The 26715-nt window shown below is 40.5% G+C and overlaps 1 protein-coding gene across 1 annotated transcript in view; it reads right to left on the bottom strand.

Annotated features, from left to right (window-relative positions):
• The window catches only part of VPS8 (VPS8 subunit of CORVET complex), a 2195799-nt gene that overhangs the window by 134813 nt on the left and 2034271 nt on the right, over positions 1-26715 (bottom strand). The gene's annotated exons all lie outside the window — the stretch shown is intronic.

The raw sequence follows: 26715 nt of genomic DNA, 5'->3' as shown, positions 1-26715 counted from the left end.
AAGATGCCCCATACTGAGACGTCACTGGAAAGAAGGAAAGGGATGATAGACCACTTTACACACACATTTATAAATCTCAAGGTTTCTTCAGTCCTCTCTTGCTCCCAATTCCAGCTCCATCAGGCACTTGCAAAATTAACTGAACTCAGGTCATTTGGATAGTCACAACTTTATCTTGCTAGGCTGCCAATTGAGCTGGAGGATAAAGTTTATTCTTTAAGAGCTATTAGTGCTCTGTGACTGCTGCTGTGGGACTGTTTTGGATTTCTTGTTTTACTGTTTGTATACTTGCATTATTCCTTGTATTTTACTCTCATATATTGCAGTTTACTATTTGTTGTTTGACTCGAATTCTGCTTTTTCTTTACAATTTCACAAAAGCTCTTCATTGGGGAAAGTTAGCAAAGATTTGTGTTAAATTCTTTGACTGCAAGAGGATTATAGCTATGTAAACCAAGAGGAATAAGCTGAGAAGCAGCATTTGTACTTAAGGTAAGCAGAACAGAACAATGATTAATCTACTAGAGTTGCCAGTACTCTGACTATTTTGGATTTCTTGGTTTATAATTTAAATTCTTGTACTGTTTCCTGTCTTTTTTTCTTGTTGCACTGCAGTTTGTTTTAGTTCCTTGATTACAGCTAGTTAGCAAAGGTTTGTATTGAATTATTTGACAGCAAATGGACTAAATCTCAATCAACTGCAACTTCTAATTTGCTTCTGAATTCACACAAACATGTATCATTTTGTCATTTAGTAATGTGGATAATCATATAAATGTTGTTATATTACCATGACAGCTACATTATTCACAAATATTTCTGTATTCAAAGACATCACAATTTGATGTACATAATTCTGAAGTAAAATTTCAGTAGCGGAGTCATGCAGTTCAACTCTGTAATCTAGAGATTGAAACCACTATTTTTCAGACACTTAATATTTGCTCTTCAGTGGGATTTGCAAATAAACACTTCTGTTAGGTTAAGACAGCTTCTCTACTTGAATAAACTGCAGCTTCACTCATGGAAAAATACCCAGTCACCCAATGACTGCAGAATACAAAATAATCAAGCAGAACACTCTCAAGACAGGCAAATACTGTCTCATTTGTTAATATAAATTAAGAATTGTGCACAGTTTAGAATTATCACCACAAGTCTAATTTTATACACCTTCAGAAAGTATTCCATACCTCATACAGCACCATAAAAAACAAATTAAGAAGTATCAGCCATGACAGAATCTATTTCCTTGTCAAATACACAAGACACTAGTAGCATAGCATACAGGTTTTAACTGACTGAGGAAATGAAAAAAAATGTGTTTATGAAACCTACCACTACCACTACAGTTATGAGTACATTTTACTACTGCAGTTATTCAGAGATCTACACTATTGGGAACAAATACTGGTATTAAACGATAGAAGATGGCACTTAGGGAGCTATTATCCCTAAAACAAAACATTTAACTATTCCAGATCATACAGTCATGTTCTTTTCTTTGCATATCAGCTTCACCAACCAGCTAGGTCAGATTTATAGTTGTAGTGCATTTTCCCTAACATTGTCAGTTTATGTGATTGTTAACTTAGGTACCAGCTTATGAACTACATTCCAACTGTTAAAAGATGTTAAGTTTCCTAAATATAGAACACATCAGTTTTACATATAAGCGAGGCAATCCTTGAGGATACCTGATAAGCTTTCTGTATTGGTTGTAGTTTGCACAAGTCTAAAACCATACTTGATAGTTTTCTACGGAAGGGGTATTCTCTGCCAGATACAAGTTAGGTCATATTCAGTAGGACATGCCACACTCAGTACTCTCAGAAACTCTAAAATATTTTAGCTCTTACAACATATAGCCGCGGTGGTGCAGCGGTTACCACTGTCGCCTCACAGTAAGAGGTTCTCCCATTTGATTCTCAGCTGGAGCGCCTTCTGTGTGGAGTCTGCATGTCCTCCCCGCGGTCGAGTGACATTAAAGACATGCGGGTAGGTGCGAGTGTGAATGGGAGTGCCTTCATTGAAGGTTGGGCGTAGGGCTGGCAACTCGGCACTGTAAAAATCCACTGCCAATCATGAGCGGACCGGAGTTCCGCTGTGGTGACCTCTAACCGGGAAAAGCTGAAAGTCTTTTACCAGCTACAACATATATAAGTGATTCTTTACTTTATACCTATTAAAACAAAAAAAAATGAAGAATTCTGCACAAAATGAACTGCACCACTTTTTTCCATGTGGCAGGACACATTCCTTCAGAAAAGCAGATAATAAGAATACATTTTATATTTTTAGTCAAAATAATATAAAGTGCATGGACAATAAAATATGTTCAGGTCTGTATTATGCTGGAATGTAGCCATACCAAGCTCGTGAATCTGGTTACTCAAGCTGCATCTGCATGACTAAATATCACTAGGTGAAAATAACTCCCAGCATAAGTAAACATTTTGTTCTTCATCTCTACATTTAGGTACAGATACAATTATGTAAGTTTGCATCATTAAGTACAAAGCCAGCACATAAAATGCAGTGCGTTAACACTACAGATTACTGATTAATGCAGTTAAATATTGTGAAGTCAGGATTTCCACACAACATAAGATTGTCTCCTACTGTCTGATCACAATTCTACTGTCAAATTTTAAGAATTATAGCACAGAATTCTGCAGTATCACTAATTTTGCTTACAGTCCCAGCTTTCTAGTACCTCGGGTCAGCAGCAGATGTCCTCTTGGAATTATTATGAAGATAGTCAAAGAAGGAATTAAGAACCATGCTACATGGTTTTCATTTTGGGGAAAAACTGGATTTACCCTTTTGATTCCTGTTATGTATACTTAAAGAAGGAATGTTTTAAGATGGAAATATAGGTTTGCTTCTCTTCAGAAATGCCTTTTTATTTCAGGTATGTGTATTGGGGAAGAAATTATCCCCTTTATCTTGCTTATTTGCATTACCATTATTGTAAACACATTGTTACTGATGGTTAATGCATCCTAAAAGTGTTACAGTGGAGTATGTTATTTATTTATTTACTGATTGATTTTTAGTTTTATTTCACATCTAATAACCAAACAGTACTGTGCCAAATGGACATGGTCGAGACACAAGGTGCAAGTACAAAAAATGTAGTAGTTTGTAATATCCCCATCACCATAAACAGCATTTAGACTTTACCCATAAGCCAACACATATTAGTGTAATATGTAACACAAGATCCAAGGCAATAGCAGATAATTAGAAGTTATGTCCTTACCATAACGTTCCATGTGGAGTGTTTATCTCGCCTTTGTTCTTACACCTGGGTTCGGAGCCGATCCTCGGCTCCGTGTCGGCCGCTCTGCAAGCTCTGCATCGAGAAGAAGCTTGAGACCAACCTAACTCCCACAATCCCCCTCTGCCTTTACCTCAGATCTAGTTTGCAAGCAAACCAGAAGTCAGAGAGAGAAACACATTCATGCCAAAAAACATGTGCAAAAACATCTATACACATATATATATATATATATATATATATATACATATATACACAACAACTGCGAAATGCAGAAGCAGGATAAACCAAACTGAACGTTCTTCCTGAGGGTGGGAGGGTGGGAATGTAAGAACAAAGGCGAGATGAACACTCCACATGGAACGTTATGGTAAGGACATAACTTCTAAATGTGAGAGTGTTCGATCTCGCCGTTTGTTCTTACACCTGGGTAGCGTCCCTAGCTCCATGTTCCTGAGGAACTCACGGGAGAACGTTCTTGAGCACAGTGGAACCAAAGGTTGCCCTGTCCCTAGAAACCCTGTCTACCTTGTAATGAGAAATGAAAGTATGTGGTTTAGACCAAGTGGCAGCTACACAAATAGTGTCTAATGGTAAGCGAGCTGCATGAGCCAGGGATGTAGATACTGATCTTGTAGAGTGCCCTTGGGTTTGACAGGTAAAGTTTGTTCAAGTAGCATAAACAAATATAATGCAATCAGTTAGCCATTTGGAAAGGGTTCGTTTAGTAACTGCTACACCTTTCCTGCTGTCTGCAAAGGCTACAAAAAGTTGATCTGATTTCCTGTGATCCTTTGTTCTATCCAGGTAAAATCTAAGTTGTCTATGAACATCCAATTTGTGTAACATATACTCCAACTTATTGGAGTGGTTTTTGAAAAAGGTGGGGAGTTCAATGGATTGATTAATGTTATTAATAGAGCAAACTTTGGGGAGAAAGGATGGATTAGTGCGAAGAGATACTCTGTCAGAGTGAAAGATCAGATAAGGGTGTTTAATAGAAAGAGCCTGAAGCTCTGACACCCGTCTAGCCGATGTAATGGCCACCAAAAAGAGGGTCTTCCACGACAAATACTTCAATGGACAAGAGGAGGCTGGCTCAAACGGAGGTAACATCAATTTAGATAATAAAAGGTTCAGATTCCAAGTATATGTAGGAGTCCTAACTGTTGGTCTAATATGGAAAGATCCTTTTAAAAAGGCCTTACAAAGTCTGTGAGCCATAATAGGGGCCCCACATTCTTCCACATGAAAGTTGGAAATGGCAGCCAATTGCACTCAAAGTGGCAGGAGAAGCTCCTTGGTGGAACAATTCGGTTAAAAACTCCAAGATCTTATTTAAAGGAGCTATAACAGGGTCCAAATGCTGTGAATTTGCCCAGAAAACAAAGCGCTTCCATTTACTAGTGTAGGTCTTTGTAGTGGAAGCTTTATGAGAAGCCACTAATATATTCTGAACTGAAGGTGAAAGAAGATCAGACCTGGCTAAGTAGGGAAGCGGAGCAGCCAAGCTGCTAGATGGAGTGACGGAAGCGAGGGGTGGGGAGCCCCTGACGAGTGGGTCAGTAGATCTGGCTCTGGGTCCAGGATCCAGGGCCCCCGAATGCGGTGTGCCCGGAGAAAGGGAAACCAGATTTGACGAGGCCAGAATGGGGCAATGAGGATAATCGTCCTTTGCAGGTTGTTGGCTTTCTGCAGAAACTTTGCAATCAGGGGAAAAGGAGGAAAGGCGTAAAGGAGACCCGGGGGCCAATCGTGAACCAGAGCGTCCCTGGGGACTTCCCCTGGAGGGGGTAATAGGGCAAAATAGCTCCTGCATTTGGCGTTCATTGGTGACGCAAAGAGATCGCAGGAAGGCTGGCCCCACTTGCGAAAAATTTCCTTCGCAACTGACTGTTTGAGGGACCACTCGTGAGGTAACAGGATTGCTCAACCTGTCGGCTATGACGTTGGATGACCCCGGGATGTGCGTTGCTATCAGAAAGCGACCCGTGGACTCCGCCCATTGCCAGATTCTCATGGCCTCTCTGCATAGCTGATAAGACTTGGTTCCCCCTTGCTTGTTTATGTACCAGACTACGGACATGTTGTCCGTCTGAACTGCAATTGTCCCTAGAGGAAGAAGGGGAGCAAAGTGTTGCAACGCTAGAAACACTGCCCTCAACTCTAGAACATTGATGTGCAGATTGTACTCTAAATTGGTCCATTCGCCTTGGACTGTCTGTCCCTGAAAGATGCCCCCCCACCCTATCAGGGAAGCGTCCGTGGTCACCGTAGCTGTCGGTGTGGGTAGCACAAACGGTCTCCCGCTGGAAAGGTTGCAAGTCCGGAGCCACCAGGCTAGGTGTGATTTGCATGTGTTTGTGATCAGAATTTCGTGTGTCAGAGGTAGCTGTTGGAAGAACCATTGTGCAAACAGTAGCCATTGTAGCACTCTCATGTGCAGTCTTCCCAATGGTATCGCAATGAGAGAAGCTGCCATGAGACCCAAAACTTTCAGAACCAGTTTTGCTGGGGATTTTCTGGATGACAGAAGAAGAGATATGTGGCTTTGTAGTGAGACTATCCTTTCTAGAGGAAGTCTTAGAATTAAATGATGCATATCCAATTCTGCTCCTATGAATGAGATATGCTGTGATGGCTGTAGTGAAGATTTTTCGAAGTTTACGGAAATTCCGAGATGAACACAAAGCTGTAGTGTGTAATCCCTGGCCTGAATCAGTTGACGCTGGGTGGTGGCAGAAAGGAGCCAGTCGTCCAGATACGGAAACACCTGGAATCCCAGGCGTCTCAGGTGAGACGCCACCACTGCCATGCATTTGGTGAAAACCCTGGGGGCTGAGGTCAGACCAAAGGGCAGGGCTCGAAACTGAAAATGGCTGGCTCCCAGCCGAAGCGCAAGTGATCCCTGGACGCCCTGGCCATTTTGATGTGGTAGTATGCGTCCTTCAGATCTATTGAGCACATCCAGTCGTCCTTCTGTAAAAATGGAAGGATCGATTGAAGCGTGACCATCCGGAACTTTTCTTTCTTGACGAAGGTATTGAGGTTGCTTAGGTCCAGAATCGGCCTCCAGTCCCCTGTCTTCTTTGGAACTAAAAAGAACCTTGAGTAAGTTCCGAATCCTCTTTGGTCCGCTGGGACTGGTTGGATGACTCTTTTTTCTAGCAGCTTTGAAATTTCTATAGCTGCAGGGTGTCGCAGATGGGGTGGTACATCTGGGAGTCTTTTCTTTGGAATTGGGGGCAATAGGAAGGGTATTCTGTATCCTCTGGTAACAACGCTTTTTACCCAGTTGTATGATGTAAGATTTTGCCAGGCCTGAGGGTATAAAGCTAAGCGACCCCCGACTGCCTCCAGAGCAGGACAGTCGGGCCTCCTCTCAGGAGTGCTGGAAAGGTTTTCCAGGGGGTGTATCCCTGTCACCTTGGTTTTGTGGACCCCCTCTGCCGCCAGGGCGGCGTCTTCCACCTCTGCCCCCTCCTCTGCCTCTAGAAGGGGCATCACCCTATGTGCCTGGGAAAGATTCTTGGGGTTTTCGAAACCACATTTTTCCACCTCGTTGCCCTTTGGGGTACGGTCTGGATGGGGTGGAAAAACGGACTCCGACAGCAGACAGAGTCTTTCCCTCTTGCTCACACCGGGTAAGGGTCTCCTTTACTTTGGGGCCAAAGAGAGTGGCACCATCAAATGGGGCGTTAGTAAAGGAAGACTTGAAGGCTTCCGCAAATGAACATAAGCGCATCCAGGATTGCCTACGAAGAGCAATCGCTGAAGCTGCTGCCCTACTCGATCCTTCGGCTGCGTATGATATCAGCCTCATGGATGAGTTTGCAATAGACGTAAGGGTATTGAGATGTGCTGTAACTTTTTCTGAAATAGCAGCATCTGTAGTACCCTGGAGGGTATCTCCCAACTCTTTGATTAGATCCCTCTGTAGCTGTGTGAAGTGGGTCAAATAGTTCAGGGATCGCATAGAAAAAGCCGCTGAACTAAAAATGCGCTTCCCATACCTGTCCATAGTTCTAGAATCTCTGTTAGGCGGATGGACAGATGAGGAAGATTCAGACATCTCCTTTTTCGTGGCTGCTGCCACCACCATAGCGTCCACTGGCACTCCCTTTGTCAGATAAGCCTTATCCTGAGGGGCAGTAATATACTTGTTAGGCTTTCTAGGGACTGGCTCCACCGTGTCAGGCGTTTCCCACGCCCTTCGAGCAATCAGCTCCATCAACTCATCGAAGGGCGGAGTGACCCAGGAGGAGGAAGGGCGAGCACCGAATGCCTTCAGCAAAACTGACTCATCCTCAGAAGGGGGGAGGGCTTGCCAATCACCTCTCTGCTTTTGGATCTCCAGGATGTCCGAAAAAGAGACATCCTCTGAGGGTGACTTTGGGGACCCTTCTGACTCATCTAAGTCAGTGTCCGATGTCAATGATTCTTGTGGAGAATCTGTCTCCTCTTACACAATCTTTTCCTCGGAACTTCCTCGGGGGGAGCATCCGAAGAAGCCTCCGAGGAAGAGGGGGCACCCTCCAGGGGTGGCTGAGACACAGGTGCTCAATGCTTAGATGTAGCCGTGGGTGCAGAGGAGGATAACGGTCCTTTATGGGAAGGAGAAGCTGTTTCTGCTGATGTGGTTGTCTGGGTAGACAACACCTTCCTCATGAGGTCGAAGGCCCCCGGGTCCCGAGTCGAGGTATCTCCCGGTTCCGAGGAAATAGGAAGAATCCCCGAGACAGGCACCGATGGCATCGACCCCGAGGACGGAGCCGAGTCGATCCGAGCCGAGGCCCCGAGAGGGAGCGTCGGAACCGAAACATCGGTCCGACTCTCAGTCCCAGATCCAAGGATGGATCTTCGGCTCCGAGACTCCGGTACTGGATCCGATGGGGTCGAGGTGAATGGAGCCGACGGAGAGAAAGACGGTTCTGGCACCGAGGGTTCCACAATCAGCAGATCAGCCTCTTCTGGCTCCGAAGACTGGAGAGGTTTCGGAGGAGGAACAGATGGAGATAAGGGAAGACCTTCGAGTCTCGACACCAACTGGGATGAGACAGAGATGAGCTTGGATAAGGCCGTATTCTCCATTAATTTCTGCACCACGCGGTCTACATCGGTGTCGGAGAGGGGTCTGGAAGAGCGCGTCGAAGGAATCGAAGACGGAGCCGACCTCAACAGTGTCGGGGGAGGGAGCTCCGTCACCGGTTCCAAGACTCGAGGCTCGGAAACTGACAATAGTTCAACACTCTGCCCCAAAGTCTGTGGAACCGGTGATCGAACTTTAATTGAAGAGCTCGGAGCCGATGACCTGGGCTCCGACGTCTTCGATTCCTTCGAGGATTTGGATGCCTGGTCTGATGCATCCAGAGCCTCTTGAAAGGTAGGTTTTAAAAGACCCCTATCTATAAGTTTCCTGCACCTATCTGTCATGACCCTTCCACTGAAAGAATGACAAATTGAACAGTCTTCTTGCAGATGGAGAGGGCCAAGACAGTAGACGCAGGAACTATCATTATCAGTCACTGACATCTTTTGCCCACATTGGCAACGTTTAAAGCCAGACTTAGCTTTCTCAGACATGTCACAATCTTAGTTATAGCTAACAAAAGGAAGTTAGTAAAATGTCAAGTCCAGTAGTTTTGTCCAATCCAGAAACTTTAGTCAAATCCAGTAAAAAAGTCAATCCAGTAGTCAATCCAGTAAAGGGTGGGGTAGGCCCCGAGGGAAAACTCTAATAAAGTATAAAAGAACTTTATATGGAACCGAGAATTCCTCGAAACACTACAAACACACACACACAGTTACTTAATATAAAATTTTTGTAGAAAAAAAAACTCTTAAGAAATATAAGAAAATATATAAATCTTAGCTTAAGGTTGCTCGAGCTCATCAAACTGATGCGAACGCTGCAGCGGCAAACTAGATCTGAGGTAAAGGCAGAGGGGGATTGTGGGAGTTAGGTTGGTCTCGAGCCTCTTCTCGATGCAGAGCTTGCAGAGCGGCCGACACGGAGCCGAGGATCGGCTCTGAACCCAGGTGTAAGAACAAACGGTGAGATCGAACACTCTCACATTTTGTACTTTACCAAAGTAAAGACAGCTTGTAATAAAACTAATAATTATCCTTTGTTGGCTGGGTTAGTCTCAATTTACCACACGGTTTTACTATATTCTAATAACATTTGTTCTACAATAACTTCACAATCTATTTTAACGCTCTAAGAAAAATCAACAAAAACATATCCTTGGGACCAGATGAGATCCCAGCAATTCTAACAAAATGCAAAACTATATACTATTATCAATGACCTACTGAGGGTGGGGACAGTCTCCATTTAATGGAAGAGGTTGAACGTCACACCCAAACATAAGAGGCACAATAATTACATGTTAAGAACTCATAGCTGCTGGAATCTCACTTCAATAATGTTATGAAAGGCATATTACTGATTTATTACAACAGAATTTGAACAACATAGCAGTTTTTGATAATAAATCAACATGGCTTTGTAAATGGGAAATCTACCCTAATAAAAATGTAGTAGAATGATAAGAACAAATAACTATAGCCATGGTTTATGGGTTATCAACAGGAATTACATTTCTGAAACTTGAAAAAGCATTTGACTCCTTGCCTCATTCTGTAATTCATAAGGCCTTAGTCAAAAGTAAACATAACCTATTCATAGTACAGTGGACAGAAGTCTGGCTAAAAGAAAAGATGAAGTCAACAGAATTAAAAGGAATTAGTTCAGATAATCAGTTTTGGCAGAGGTCCTTCAACAATTAATCTTGGGACCAATTGTATTCAAATGATTATTTTTAAGTACCCCTACACATAATTACTACTAGATTAGCAAATATGCTGACTGTGAGACAGGTTTTACTTAAATCTCTTAAGGACAACTTGTGGACACTAAGAATACTTTTTAAATGAGATTGCAATCTGTGCAAATATCACAAGCTTACAGTTTAGTACTAACAAATTTAAGGTTATGTACACTGGAAAGAATACCTCAGTAAACAACCTACTCTTTATGGCTGCACTTTAGAAGAAGTTTCAGAACATAAAGGTTTAGCAATTATTACATATACATTTTTATTTGATAAACATATTAATATTGTCCAGTGAAAGGCAATAAATCACCTTGGCTTAATGATAACTTTATCATTAAGTGATTAAATAAATTTAATCGAGTTATATAAAACTTGTATTTGTTCTGTTGTGGAATACAACGTCTTCATTATATATACCCTTGTCCAAGTGAAAAAACTAGAATCTGTACAATGAAGACTTACAATAAAAAGAATACCCATAGTAAAAGAATTTTGTTGTATGGAAAAGTATTGACATGGACTCTATTATTTGATATGGATACTTCAGAGGTAAATTCACCAGTGCCTATAAAGAATTAAAGAATTACTGCAGCTTTTTAGCTTAGAAATTTACTTTAGAGTCAATTATATACACACACAGGAATGAAAATTTTACTCTTGGCTTTAAAAGAACTAAACTAAGAAATTCATATTTGACTCGGATTATCCCGATTATGTGACATAAGTGACCTTCCTTATACTTGTACGATTGACTAACTGACTCTCCGGATTCCTTTAAGAAGAACTTAAATATCTGGGTAGGAGATTTTTCTTTTGACCTACATATGACGGTATTGTTCCTTGATGGTCTTTGGGTCTGAACATGGGACCAATGAACTTGTGAGAAGACAAATCAAAGCAGACAAAGAGATTGCAGTATACTTATAAATTTATAACACCACCCTTGCAATCAACATAATTTAAGCAGTTTCAAAAATTATGTCAACATCACAGTTATCAAGTCAGAGAAAAACAGTATATAAAAAAACTTGAGTTAGGACATGACAAGAACACATGTAGTAAAATGATAGCAATATCACTAGTGCACTGAAATTATTTCTAGTTAAAGAATAAACGTTAAATAATGCTGGTATAGCTTTAACCAGGTAGATATTGGTATAGTTTGACTATATCTGAATGCAAATGTAAATTTATCTCTATGAAACCTTTATTTGGATACAGAAGGGCTCGAAATCTGAATAATATGCTTTGTTATAAAGAAAAGACTTCTTCTTTCGGCTTTTCCTGGTTAGGGGTCGCCACAGCGGATCACCTATTTGCTCATGATTGGCAGTGGAGTTTTACAGTGTCGAGTTGCCAGCCCGGTGCCCAACCTTCCACAGAAGGCACACACACACACACACACACACACACACACACACACACACACACTCACACCTAGGGCCAATTTAGAGTGTCCAATCCACCTACAGCATGTCTTTGGGATGGGGGAGGAAACCGAAGCAGCCGAAGAAAACCCACACGATCACAGGAAGGACATGCAGACTACGCACAGAAGGCACCCCAGCTGAGAATCTAACCTCTTGCTGTGAGGCATCAACGCTAACCGCTGCACCACCGTGGCCGCCCATAAAGAAAAAACTATATGCAGAAATTTAATAAACAGTTGAGGATAGGTACTTTTCCTCATCATAAATGTAATTATTGTAAATATATCTTGAGAAACAGCTATTTTAAACATCCAATATCTGGGAACATCTTTAACGTTAAAGGTTTTGTTGATTGTGACTCAAAAGAACTTGGTATATTCAGCGCAATGCCAAGCCTGCATTTCTTTTTACATATGCATGACTGATTAAAAATTAAAATAATGCATTGGTAATCATCTGTCGGGCATCCAGAGATGTGTTCCAACTAGTATGCTCTATAAACATATTTCTAGGAAAACTTCCATGCATTCTTTTAAATGTATGGTACCTGAGTTAGACATATCAAAATGGAGAATGTTGAGTATAAATAGATCAGTTTCCTCTGTGCTGATATTTTTCCAGGCTTGAATGAACATAACTCTGAAACCTCTCTTTAAAAAAATGTAGATTTTATTTTTGAGTAAACGGTTTTCAACTGCTTTATTTATTTTAATTAACTGATCAATTAATAGTTTTATAACATGTCTTGTGATTTTTTTCTATGAATTGATTTTACACCTGATGAAGCAGTGAGCAAAAGCATTTTAGCTTGTGTATTGTTAGTAGACTTTTATGATGGAAATTCCTGAATTTATCTCCATTCCTGGTGAATCGAGTGTGGTTTTATTTTGCAATTTACCTTAACATGTTTCCAAGGTCTTTTGGATTTTAACAAAACTGTCTCTACTTGCTCCCGTATGTTTCAGTGTAACATTCAAACCACAAAGCACACAATGAATGAGGAAAGTAGTGACCTTTTAACTGAAGAATATTAATAAAGAACATAAAGATAAAATGCCATGTAACTGAAGCTATACCACTCTCTTTATTAAGCTAGCACTGTACAACACAAGAAATCATGACATATAGGTTTGGTAAGTCTGACTGACTAGATACCTTAATTCTCCATTCAGGATCAATCTCTACTCATAATGCATTACCTCTGAATGGATATCAGCATACAAGTAATTAACCATACACCAGCACACATTTAGGAAAAAATCTTAGCACCCCATTGCCTTTCCGAATTTAAATACATTCACAACATAACTTCTTCATAACCATCTTAAGTTACCAGTCTACAGAAGACTTCACAGTGCCTAAAATATAATAAACCAGATAATCTTTCAGGATGTCTAAGCAGCATGCACCTATATATTTATCTGCGTATTTTCTAAGTTTTTCTGCCTCTGCTGAGATTTTAAGTTTATTTGCGATAGTGCATGACAGATCCTGTAGTGTTCTAATACTGCGCATTGCTTTTATCACGTCTGTCTTTCTTAACATTTTTGTTGATCTGTTCCCTCTTCTATATTCTTCTAATGGTGACACTTCTCGTCTTAACTGCTTTATAGTTTTCTCTGTTCGATACTTCCATGATGGTAATCGATTTCTCTAGGGGCGGCTCATGCTATAGGACTGCAGCCCCCCCACCTGTAGAAAAATAAAAGAAAAAGAATAAAAATTAAAAACAGTCCCCCCACCTTAGAAAGAGAACAAAAAAAAATTCATGAGTCCCGGAACTCCACGCATGCATGCTTGGAGTTCCTGGTACACAGAACTCCAAGCACGCATGTGTGCTTGGTACTCAGAACACTCAGACTGCTGAGTTAGGTAGTCCAGATAAGGAAGAGATGGATCTCTGCTCTGCCAGCCCAGAAGTCACAGATAGGAAGGTCACCGGACTGCATCGTCCACAAGCTGGAGTCTCGAGCCTACTCCCGTGACTTCTCGCGGGGAAACAGCTTGCGCAGGCTGCTAATGAGGATGACCAGAGTTACTGGGGAGAGGAAGCACCTTGCACAGGCTGCTATGGAGGACAAACAGAGTTGCTGGGGCTGCTACGAATGGAGTTTGATCCGATCTATGGAGGGAGGATGAACGGAGTTGCTGCTATGGAGGGAGGGAGGTAGGTAGGGTGTGTGTGTGTGTGTGTGTGTGTGTGTGTGTGTGTGTGTGTGTGTGTGTGTGTGTGTGTGTGTGTGTGTGTGTGTGTAAAATGCAAAATGCCCCAGGTGCTACATACTGGTGGCTAGAGAGAACACATGGTGGTGGGTAGAGAATACTCAGGCTTGAACCCTGTAACTTGGATGCAGGTAGTAAGGGCCTGAATTCCCTACCCACCACCATCTGTAAAAAAATTGCAGATTTTTGCATCATATTTGTTCTGTTCCTCATAAAATCTGTGGTTTCTATATGCTTTTTGTTGCTAGCAAAGTCAGTAGTGCACTGGCAGCATTGTTGCCTGACAGCTACAGGTTCTCTGGTTTGATTCTTGGCTGGGGTGCTTTCTGTGTGGAGTCTGTATGTCTTCCCACCTTACAAAGACATGTGTCTGGAATGTTTCTCCCTGCTCTGCTGAAAATTGGCTTTTGTTCCAAGTCAGACTTTCCTGGTTAACAGATGTTAAATAAAAATAACAGGCATTTGAATTTCAGACATAACATGGATATTTGAAATGTGTCCTTATTTTTGGGACTGTATTCCCTCATTATTGGCTTTGTCCAGGTTTTTTGTGCTAAGGTTAACAGCTATGATGAGAACTGAATTCACTGAATATGTTGGGGGCTGCATTCCCCCATTATTAGCTTTGTTCAGGTGTTTTGTGCTAAGAGGTTGACAAGCTATGGTGAGAACTGAATTCACTAAATGGTAGTCACTTAAGTTTTAGTCATCCTTTCTTTCACAAAACAGCTGATTTGGCATAGCGGTATGTTGCTCTGACTGTTTTGCACAGGGTTCCCCTGGTTTCAAGACTTGGCAGTGAAATTTATGGTGGTAACACAGCATTTTATTGTAGCAACTTTCCAACATTATACAAGCAATGTTTAAAATGTGTCCCTGTTTTTTGGGGTTTTGTGCCCCCCCCCCCCAATAAATTTTGGCTTTTTTCAGATTTCTTGTGCTGCAAAGTTCAGAGATACAACGGAGTGTCAAATAGATTTTATAAGGAGCTGAGAGCTGCAGGGGAACAAAAGTTTAGTACCGCTTAAGTTGAGTCTACTTGCATTGTTAATAGCACAACAGGTACTGTACTAGCTTTTGATGCAGACGGCTGTGGGTTCTATTCCCACAGTAGTTAGATGCACTGCTGATACTGTACTGTGTTGTAAATGGGGTGGAAGCTGCAGTCCTTTTTGGCGAAGATACCTAATAACTATGAACCTGTCAGTTTGCCATCCATTTCCTACTGCGATATTACTAGATTGTCATTTTTTTAATACAACATGGGCAATTTATTCCTCAAAGGCAACAACCACTTTATTTGTCGATGAAACAATGACATATAAAGTTGTTTGCTAGCAGCAACCACTTCATTAGTTACAGATTTCTTTAATGTAGAATTTAGATGACTTTTATCTTCAAAGATTGTGCATATTTACTGATACTGGTGGACTGTAGAAGTTTGAGTAGACTTTTATGATGGAAATTTCTGAAATGGGCAGTTTTGTCATTATTGGTGCATTCATTTTGTTTTATTGTTTACTGGAAAAATGTTCAAAACAATACATTTAAAATGCCCTCTAACAACAGTACTGTATTGTACAAGGAATATAATTTAATAAAATCAGGAAGGTGTATCAAAGAGCATGCATATGTTTCATGTTCAAGGGATCTATGATTTGAAAACAGCCCAAAGTTAATCTTTATGTGCCACTGGCAAAATGTATTTTCTTTGAATGTGGTTTCAATGCTTTCAATGAATGTGAGTTTCAAGGGCAGAGAAGTTTTAATGCTAAGTCTATTTTCATTGTCAGACTGCATTGCTTTGTTTAGCAGATATCTATTAGGGTCTGTAATGTAAAATGCAAAATAAAACTTTCAAATGAAATCCAAATGATCGCAGATGTAAAGCAGTATGCACATTACAGTGTTTATGGTAAATGGGGTGAAATAACCAAAGAATGGGACATTGGAATGGCTGCAGGGGGAGGCTCCATTCGACCATGATTTTGTGAGGGGGAAAGGCAGCAAACTCAGACAGCCCCAGCTGAACTATACCTCTCAACTGTCCAGATTTTTGCAGAATGAATAGATTTTTGCTTCTTATTTTTGGTTTGTTCCTCATAAAATTTGTGGTTTTCTGGCAAATTATTTAGGAATGAAGTCACTAAATAATGACAGACATTGATTTTCAGACATTATAACCTTCAGAAAAATGCATGCTAAAGCAAAACCTGTTATTCTATTAACTGTCTTAAGTTTATACAAGAGCAACTTTTAGTACTGTTTGTATGTTCCACCAATATATTTATTTGGCCTTATCCAGATTTCCTGCATTAAGAGGTTGAGAGGTACGTGCAAATAAATCACTTTATAAAATTAGGAATATCCAAACCTCTCAACTGTCCCCAATTTTGGCTCAAAATGTTGCTCTCCCCCCTAATAATTCCTCCGCAAAATGGCAATTTTGGAAGAAAACGTGGAGGGTTTACAATTATAAATAACTATAATGATAAGAGTTATAGATTACTTTTACTTCAGAAATGCATGTACATGCTCTTATTTTGTTAGCTGCTCAAGTTAACAGTACTAATATTAAAAAGGTGTCCCTTCTTCGACAGGTTCCCAGTTGTATTTTGTGTCAATTTTATACTTTTGTATCACATTTTTGGTCTATTTTTCATAAAATTGTGGTTTTCTGCCAAATTAGTGGCAAATCATTAAAGATTGAAGTTAGAAAATAATGGCAGACATTTGAGTTTCAGATTTCATACCCTTCAGAAATTTCATACTAATGTAAGACCTACTGCTATTCTATTATCTTTCTAAGTTTATAAGAGGAATATTTAAAAATTGTCCTTATTTTTGGGCCTGTGTCCCACTTCTATGTATGGCTTTGTCCATATTTCTTGCTCTGAGGTTGAGAGGTATGAGTGTCAGAGCCATCACCACCAGCCAAAGACATTTCAAATTGTGATATACTTGTTGACCCCACTCCCCCATGTAGCGACTCTGGATGTGTCCAAGCAAAGCAAGGAGCAGTTATGCAGTGTAAGTGTGCAGAGTATTCCCCCATCCAAGGTAGACACAAGTACAACAGTGGCTTTTCGTCTGTCCTTGTTTTTGCAGAATGTTCTGGTTTTCTGTCATATTTTTATACTGTTGACTTATGCTTATTATTCAGAAAATGCATGCTGTCGCAGTGCCCTGTTGCTTTGTGTTTAAGTAGCAATGCTTTAATGACCATCGGGTAAGCTTGTCTGAGATTGTAAGACGCAAGTAACCTTTAATAAGCATACTGTTAAATAATTACCAACACCGAAAGCCTTTTCGTTGTTGCCATGCAGAGAATATTTACATAACTAGATAATGTACAAGCCTTAGGTATTGAAATGCATATGACAGTATTTGTAATAAAGGACAGGATTACAGCATTTTCAGAAGCTCATTACATTTGTTGGAGATTTGCAGTCATCCTTGCAGGCATTAACCGTAAACTAAACAAAATGCCAATCTATCATGTGTGGTCCATGACCTGTGCAGTAATCCTTTATGCAATTTATCTTGAGCTTGTTTCTTGTTTGCTGTTCATTTTTTACTTTGATCATGTTTTCCCCATGAAACAAGTAGATATTTGTTGTCAGGCAGCAGGTCTTTTTTGGATAAGAAACATTTTTACACGTGGGGGTATCACAGAAATTTCTACTTTCAGCATGTTACTTGGTACTTTTATAAAGCTCAATATAAGTTATAATTAGAACTGCAGTGCAAGGCAAAGCTTGTTTTTTTTAAACTTGAATTTGACTAGTATTCCAATAATGTATTTAAAAAGAAATTTATTTTTCATGCCTCACAACATTTTTGTTTCCATCTAGATATTAAGCCGTCATGTAGCCAATGCATTGGAATTTTTTTTCTTCTACACTTCATTTTGTCTTGATTGGACTCTCGTAATGATGGTTTGGCACCCAGGGCAGCGTATTTAATTAAAGTTCCAGTTGTTGTTTTTTGAGCATAGCTCCACCCCTTTCTAGTTGGCCACACCTCTTTTCATTGGTCCCACCCATTCAGCTGTCTCCTGCAGCCCCCCTTTAATTTGAAGTCACCAGCCGCCACTGGATTTCTCCCTTTCTTTTCCCTCACTATTATGTGTTCTTGCGGTAGAACTTTATCAGTTATTAATTTAGCTGCACAGTAATATATCGGGTTTACTTCTGTTATATCGTATGGATCTCTAGGTACAGTCCTAATTACTGTGCTCATTTGTTGCATTAAACTTCTGACATTTGGGGTTTTATTGACCTTCTGAAGTCTATTTCTTTCATTGATCTTAATATGTCTGTCTATCTTTATTAAATCCAGCAACTCTTCTCTTAGCTCATTTTCTTCTAAACTGAGGGTACATTTTTTATTTTCCATTTCCTGCAGGCATTCTTTACAAAGTTCTACAGCATCTTCCTGTGGCACATTCTCTTCAATTTCATCCTATGTCATCTGCTGCTCTGTCATATGAGAACTCACTAGCCTATCACTCCTCGATATTGATTGCATCAGTGTTTCCAGTTTCCTGGTTCTTCTCTTGCTGTCTAGCTTCAAGTGAACATTTATACTGGTTTCCCATGGAAGGCTCCTAAATATCTTCATATGGCACCTGACCAATTGCTTCCTGTTCTACTGGTTTCACCCAGTATTTTGGATATCCATTGCTCTATCCTGTTGTGGTGCTTTCTGAAACAGATTTTCTACACTGAATCCTTCACTTCGCAGGTACTCCATAACCTCAGTTTCTATTTCTCTAACTTCTCCATTACTAATTTCCTTTTCCTCTTTGTCTTAGTTTTTGTATTGTACAGTTTTCCATGTCCAGATTCCTTTGCCGGCATTTCTCTTCAAATATCTTTGGTGCTGCTCTTTCTGTATTGGTTAGTTTTGCTTTCTCCTTTGCATAAATATTACACCACATTAAATCTCTTTTTTATCCCATGTCCATATTTCTTCAGATGTCTCCTGATCTACCCTCTTCTCCTTTCTTTGGGGACTCACTCCATCATGCTGTGATATAACCTGTGTTAGTCCTTCTACACCAAATCCTTCACTTCACAGACACTCCATAACTTCAACTTCTATTTTTTTTAACTTCTACTTTACTAATCTTCTTTTCTGCATTCCCTGTTTGTGATATTATTTTTTATTGCGAAATTTTCCCTATCTGGATGCCTTTGCCTGTATTTCTCTTCGAATATCTTTGAGGCTGCCTTCTTTATATTGATTAATATGGCTTTCTCATTTGCATAAATATTGCACCATATCACATCTCTCTCTTTCCCATTCCATATTTCTTTTTTAGACTTTTCAAAAATCTCTAGGTTTTGCTGTTTATATTTTCAGTTCCCCAGATGCTTCTTTTTCCAAACAGATCAAAGTTTCTTGATCTATATGCTGTTTTTCATAAATCTGTTGCATTAATGAATACACATTTTTATTTGAAGCTTTGGCAGTTTTTCTTGTGGAAGTATTTTTCTTTCCTCTAATTTCTCTCTGAATTATTTTGTATATCTTGTGTCTGGAAATACTGGGCTTTTTGCATAATAGTAACAATACACAATTTTTTTTCTTTTCCTCAACAGTCCACTTTATCGTCTTTATGGCTCTTCTTTGGCCTATCAGGTTTTGTGATTTTTGTGGTCTACCACTTCCATCTACAACAGGGTGGGGCATCCTCCCCCTGGGCCTGGCCTGGCCCCATTGTAGGAATGCTTCCATATTCCAGTGTGCCTACCAGGATTGGGCGCTTTTTTAACCTGGGTCTTGTGCACCCAGATCTCTTTTTTTAATTTTTAACTTGCTTCTGTCCATGATATATGCAATATAAATACAGTCTATATATCAGTATAGCCTTGGTGAGATTTTGAGAAAAACAGGGTCAACCTCGATTTCAGCAATAATACTGTCCTTTACTTGCTGACTTATCTCTCCATTCAGACTCCCACTGTGTAAAGTCTCTAATGTGGTGTAACAACTGGGAGACATTTTTGGTGATAGTTAGGAACTTCTAAAAAGGAAATGTACTAACCTCTGGATATGACTCTCAACACCCAGGCATCTGAGGTGATGGCCTCCCAAGCTTTGGTTGGATAGATGGACAACCCCAGACTGCCTCCAGAGAAAAGCAGTCAGGCAACCCTTCATGATTGCTGAAAGAGCCTGCCAGAAAAAAGCCCCACAGAAGCATAATTCTGCAGATGGCCTCTGCCCTGCAGGTAGCATCCATTATGATCTCCTCCACCCACAGGAGGAACTCTCCAAAGGAACGTTCTTGGAAGAGAATTGCAACTTTCTGAAAAAGAGATGCTTACCCCCTTTTTGATTCCTAGAAAAGGTCCAATGGGGGGGGGGGGTAGAAAAGCGAACGTTGATGGCAGAATGAGTCTTTCAATCTTGTTCGCACCTTCTCAGAGTGTCCTTAACCTTGGACCCAAACACGGAGGACCCATCAAAAGGTGCATTGATGAAAGATGCTTTGAAACAATCCGTGATGTTACACACTGACATCCAGGAATGGAGCTGCATTTTTTTTTTATTTACTTAACATTTGTTTACCATTAAAATCTGACTTGGAATTAGCCAATTTTCAGTGGAGGTCTGGGAGAAACACTCCAGACTCATGTCTTTGCAACATGGGAGGAAACCAGAGCACTCAGAGGAAACCAACATGAACACAGGGAGGACATGCAGACTCAACACAGAAGGCATCCCAGCCAAGAATCAAACCAGGGAACTTGTTGCTGTGAGGCAACAACGCAAACTGCTCCAGCACTGCGCCATCCATTAAAATCCTGAAGCCTGCTGCTCAAGATGCTTCATCAGCTGCATTTCAGATGAGTATCATTGAAAAGTTGGCAATGGAAACCAAGATGGACAACTAGGTCTCCAGCTTTTCCTAGGTATCTGGAGATTGCTGTGTCTTGTGGGTACTCAACACTTTGGACACTAGGTCCCATTGAAGCCCTGTCAAGTGATACAGCAGTTAAATGCTCTCAATGCAAGATGGATGAGGCACAAGAAAATTTTCCTAACTGATCCAGTACCCAAGACTCCCTGTTCGGGGATGAATCGAGAAGCTCTCCTCAGAAATCTCCTTCTTGGTGGCTGCCACCACAACAATGTCATCAACGGCTGGACCCTTACTCCAATGCGGTCTGTCTTTGGGGGGAAAGAAATTTATCTATCTGACATTCTAGGAATGGGCTCCACTGGGATGGGCTCTTTCCATGCTCTCTGGGATACCAGGTCTATAAGGGCATCTGGAGGTGGAACCACATAACATGTGGATGGGCCTATGTCAAAGACCTTCAGAAATAATGACTGCTCCAGAGAGGGGGCTTTGGCAGTCCAGCCTCTGTGCCATATCTCCAATAAATCTCTGAAAGAGGTATCATCATGTAGGGATTTAGGGGAACCTTTTCCTTCCTCGAGGTCAGTATCTTCCCCAGAACCTCCCATTCTGATAAAGTCAGGGAGGAGGGGAAAGAGTCAGGAAGCCCCACCATGCCGGCAAACTGGATGCTGGCTGATGGCAGTCCTGGAGCATATTGATGACCATCTAGAGGAACACATGAAAAATGGGAGGGGATGCTGCCCAGAGAACCTGACCCTTCTATCTAGAACAGACCATCCTCTCTACAACTTCAAAAGCTAAGGCAGAGGCTTCTCAGATCCGAGGATCCTGGAACCTGATGGTATCCAAGACAGTCCCAAAACCGAGGAAGCCGCATCTAGACCTAACACTGAGATCAAAGCCAAGCTGCCCAAACTGAATCCCAAGAGGAAGCAACAATCCCGAAGTAGGGGCCGTCGACCATGACCCACAAACTCCATCTTCAATGCCATGGATCCGAGGTGCTGATTGCCCTGAACAAGTTGGGGTTGAGGCTACCAAGGAACAAGATGGAGCCAAGGATGGCCAAGCCATCAGATCCTATCCACAGGGTAGAAACTCAGCTGGCCCCGAAGACCTTGGATCTGAAGGAGTCAAGGGAAGTAACCAGAAGAATGGAGCAGAGGGTCCCAGTGCCAGCCCCAAGGGATTAAGGCTTAGCTGCACCTGTGCCTACAAAAAGGACCACAGCAGCTGTTCCAGATCAGTAGTTGTGATGCTGCCCACCAATCTCAATGACTGGAGAGAAGAAGCCACTGAAGATGGCTTGGAGGGTCTGTGGGAAGAGGATTCCACATACTGGAATCAAGCCAGAGAGACCCTGTACCAGTGCAGAGACAGGGAACACTTCATAGACTGGAGAAGACTGCTAGGAGAACAAGGAGACACCACCCCACTTGAAGGTACTATTTGACCAGGAAGGGGCTCCGAATGTTCAGAGCCAGAGAAGCTATCTTATTTAGTTTGGAGACTGAAGGTGATAGGCTCTGAGATTTAGCTCCTATGTTGGCCCTAGAGCTGCCAGAGAAGCCAAACGTTAAAGACCTTTCAGTTCTGGTGATCCCAAGAGAGCAGATCCAGTGGTGGAGGCCAAAAAAGACCATTTAGGCTCCCATTTAGCCTGCTTTAGAGTCTCAAGCCGTGAACTTCTTGGACCTAGTCTTGGGCAGCATGGAGAAGCCACTCTAGAACAATAAAGAGCAGAGGAGCTATCAGTGAGCTTGGCCCTGTGCTTATTGACAACTTGAAAGCCAAAGCTCTCACAAATGGAGCATCCCAAATTCAGATGTCCTGGACCAAACAATATGCCCATTTTAGGTGTGCATCCTGGGAAAGCAACTTGTGCCTGCAAGATGCACATTTTTTAAAACCCTTATTCATCTAAAACTTTACTAAAAACTACAGAATACAGAACAATATCACTAAGAAACACCACAAGAAAACCTAATGACCACTGGGTAGAAATGGTGAGAAAGGCAAAGGGCAACACACACAACTTACAGGGGTACGGGAAGAAAGAATCTTACCAAAAATACTGCGCTAACCAAAGACCAAGCTGCAGACACGAATGGGGGCAAACTAGATCTGGGGAGTTGATGGAGGAATGGAGAGTTATGGGTAAGGGAGGTGGAGCCTAACAGGATTAAGACTTTTGAACTGGCCAGTGTTGGATGCAAGTTAAATCCAGGTGGAACAGACACTGGATGCAGTGTTTATCTAATTTAACTTGGCCCCTGTAAGAGACATAACCACATATCATATTACTATAAATTTTGTACCAGAATCTCTAAGTACTGAATCTCCAGTTGCAAGTTATGACTATCTGTTCAATTTCTCAATTTAAGTCCTGGCTTTTCTTTAAATTCAACTCATGAACTGTAACAAATGATTTGTTCTTGAGAGATGTTAGTGTCTTTGGATATACCTCTGCATCCTATTCTTTCTTTGCATTAATTATTTTTTGTCTATTTTAACACAGTATCCACTGATGATATGCTGTAACACCTTTGAATTCTATATTTGTAAGCATCCTTATTTAGATTAATGTCTCACGCAATTTCTCATCTTCACACTTTCTTCTTGTATATCATAGTCTGATCCACTGTCTTTAAATCAGTTTTCATCTCCATCTATTTTATTCCTCGCTCCACTACTTCTCTTTTGATGGCACTTAAGTGTAACAATTTGCCACACCCATGAGATTTCTTTTGTAGTGATTTGTTTCCAGTGTTTTATTTTTTCCTTTAGCTTCAGAATGTGTTGTCCTCTCACTGACAGATTTTAAAGACTTAACTTCTTTATGAACTATAGACATAATGGTTGTCTCCATGTCATTCTCTTCCATTCCTTTTAGACTTACTTTTGGCACTTATCTTTTTCTCTTTCCTCTTCTTTCCCTTATTTTTCCTCAAATGATCAAAACGGCAACACAGAATACATAATAACAATGTTAAAATAAATAAACCACTCAGACCGAAACAACAAAACCAAATTAGTTTAATAAGTGCTTCCTCAATCAATGCTGTATCTTATTTTTTCACCATAGTGCTTTTATTGTCCACCTTAACATCTGAGCTATCTACTTTTTTTTTCTAGAGAAGCTGTTTGGTGTGGGATGTGTTGAAGCATTTCATTTTGCCTCTAAATCTTCCTTAATACTGTCAACATCTTCCTTGTTGTTATGTTATGACTTGTGATGTATACAATGTGAGGTCTGTCTCACATTTGTTTACAAAAACATAATTTTCTAAACTACTATAAGTGAGCAGATAACATCAGAATTATTGTGCCGTTTTCCTCTTAGAGCTCCATATATAGTGCAAGCGAAACAGTCCTGTACTGCCTCAAAAACTATTTAAACAGATTATTTAGTGCATCATTTTTTAACTCATAAGGCTCTGGATCATTGTTACTGTTGAAGCGACACCCTGACCCCATGTGCAAAAAAAAAAAAATGGGAAAAAAGGTTGAGAATGGATGGATGGATTTCACTAAAATGAATCCTATAATGAGACTGAAACCCAATAGAGAAATTATACAAACAGAAAAAAGTTCAAGTATACAGTTTCCTGTTAAGCCCTATTAATATGATTTAGGCTTAAATTAAACCATTACTATTTAGTGAAAGGCTGGAACAGCCATTTACTTAAGGTGCAAGTAGTGCTGGATTCCTTAGGGCAATAAAGCTTGACAGCTAACCCCTCACAATTTAAGACAGAAGTGTCCAAAGCTAAATATTTGGGATTTGTTATTGGGAAGGGAGTTCTAAAGCCACAAATGGAAAAATTGAATCAGTACAAACTGACCCCAATGAGTTTATAAGAAGTAGGTTTGAGCTATTCAAGAACTGGCAAGTTATTAATGTATGTGTATATTTAAATTTGCAGTGGTAGCCTATCGTCTGATGGAACTTACAAAGGCTAATCAAGTGGACTCCTGACACTAAAGCATCCATTATGAATCTAATGAAAGAGTTAAGTTCAACTGTTTTACTCATCTCAGACTTTTTGAAGCCTTTCTATTGTGTGTACTGAGACATTTGCAGTTGTCCTGCGTGCTGCTGTATTCCAACACAGTTTGCTTCCTTAGTTACAAACTCACACCCCGGCAGCCTAAATAGGGTATAACTTAACAAGACTGTTTATTGACTAAGTGACACTAATCTCTCTCTCAGCATTACTTTTTGGGATGCCTCTTTACATTAGTGACTGATCGTGCCCCACTTTAGTGATTGTAACAGTAAATACTGAAAAATACAACTTGCAGCACAATACAATGAATTATCACACAATGTAAATAATTGATAAAATGTGTATATAGCAGGGGGACTCTTCCTTGCATCCCCAAGACCCAGTGCCTACTCACAACCAATTCAAAACCACAGCGTATCCACACCTATCACTACACTGGCACTCCAAAGTACATCTAGGGTGCAATACCACAAACTGATGCTTAATAACATTAGAAAACATGAAACAGAACTCCAAACAGCCACATTAGTAACTCTGCACCCTTTGTAATTACAATTGTACCAGCAACCTTGTAGACAGCCACATTACTGAAAGTAGAGCTTGTACAGCAAAAAGTCAGTTTTGACCTCCCAAACATTGATAAACTCGGCAGTAGATGGACTGCACATTTGATGATTCAATTTACCAAAAGTCTTTAAAATAATGTGCATATTGAACCAAATCAATGGTACATAAGAGTGTGCATTGTAGCAAGAATGGGGCAAATTGCCCTACGCTCAAAGTGCTAGGGAGCACTATCAAGAGGACCTTTATTGTACTGAAATATCTGCATATTTAACTGTAAACTATGCTGCTTTAAACTCATTCTATTTTACTTGTTCACCTTTACACAGTTTGTGGCTGGTCACTTACTTATGTGTTTATTAATTAATAAGAAGGTATTTACGGCTAATTGGTGCTAAAGCTGCCCCCAATTCACCTGTATTGGCTAGATCACTGTACTATTGTGTCTACTTATAATTATTAACAAGAGAGAAACAGTAATAGGGAGGCCCCCAGCATGGTAATCTAGGGTGGCGGTGGTAGTTTGCTACAATGAACGAGTTGAGAAGGTTACAGTGCTGGAGAATGCTGTCTGCCTTCAGTGGAATTATGTGCGAGTGTGACAGAGTGAGTGAAAGACAGAGAGAGAATGTAAAAGTTTAAAGTACAATTACTGTGAGTGAGGCACTGAACATCAGAGATAGTCATGAAAAAGTGATCTAGTAAGGTAGGCTAAAGATCTACTTGGTGTGGTGTTCAGTTTGAAACTTGTTCATGGGTGTGAATAGTGTATGACCATAGCCATGGCAACAGTGAATATTTCCTGCAAGATTCTGGGGCCAAGCCACACTTAGGAAATTACTTAGTGATTCAGAGTTGTGTCTTTCTCTTCTTTAATCAGTTGGCAACACTGGTGTGACTCAAATACCATATCCTTTGAAATGAACTCATCCTTGCCTTGAAACAATGCCAGACACTTCACACATTTAAAAGATACTTTGACAGACACATGGGAATAGGTACATTTGTAAATTTAAACACTGGACAACAATGATCTGTTTCTTGAAGTCCATATATTCTTAAGTTTATATCAAATGTATGAATCTATACACGTATAAGACACTGGCACAAAACCATGTATATCTTTTGTGTTACAAGTGATTTATATTTCAAGTACTGGAGGGTCTTGGATACTTTGAAAACCTGTTCTTATGCTACCCCAGTTTATTGTTTCCTGGTATTTATTTTTGGTCATATGCATACTTCAGAATTAATGTTATTCAATAAGACTAACTGCCATACTGCACAATCTGTGTTACCCCATTCAGAATGCAGAAACTCTAAGGTACTGGTTTTCTGTTTTTAAAGGAGGGCAGAGATAGACTAACAATGATCCAAAAAGATGAAGACATTATCCAACTTTTCATTTATATTCCTTTGCTCTTAATACATATTTTCTTACATAACTGGTTAATCATTAGACATAAATGTAAAACTCAACAAACAAATT

Source organism: Protopterus annectens, chromosome 6.part1, assembly GCF_019279795.1.
Source record: "Protopterus annectens isolate FY-2018-M chromosome 6.part1, PAN1.0, whole genome shotgun sequence".
In the NCBI taxonomy this organism is placed as follows: Eukaryota; Metazoa; Chordata; order Ceratodontiformes; family Protopteridae; genus Protopterus; species Protopterus annectens.
The sequence above is the reverse complement of the archived record's forward strand: the minus strand, read 5'-3'. Positions and strand labels throughout refer to the sequence as shown.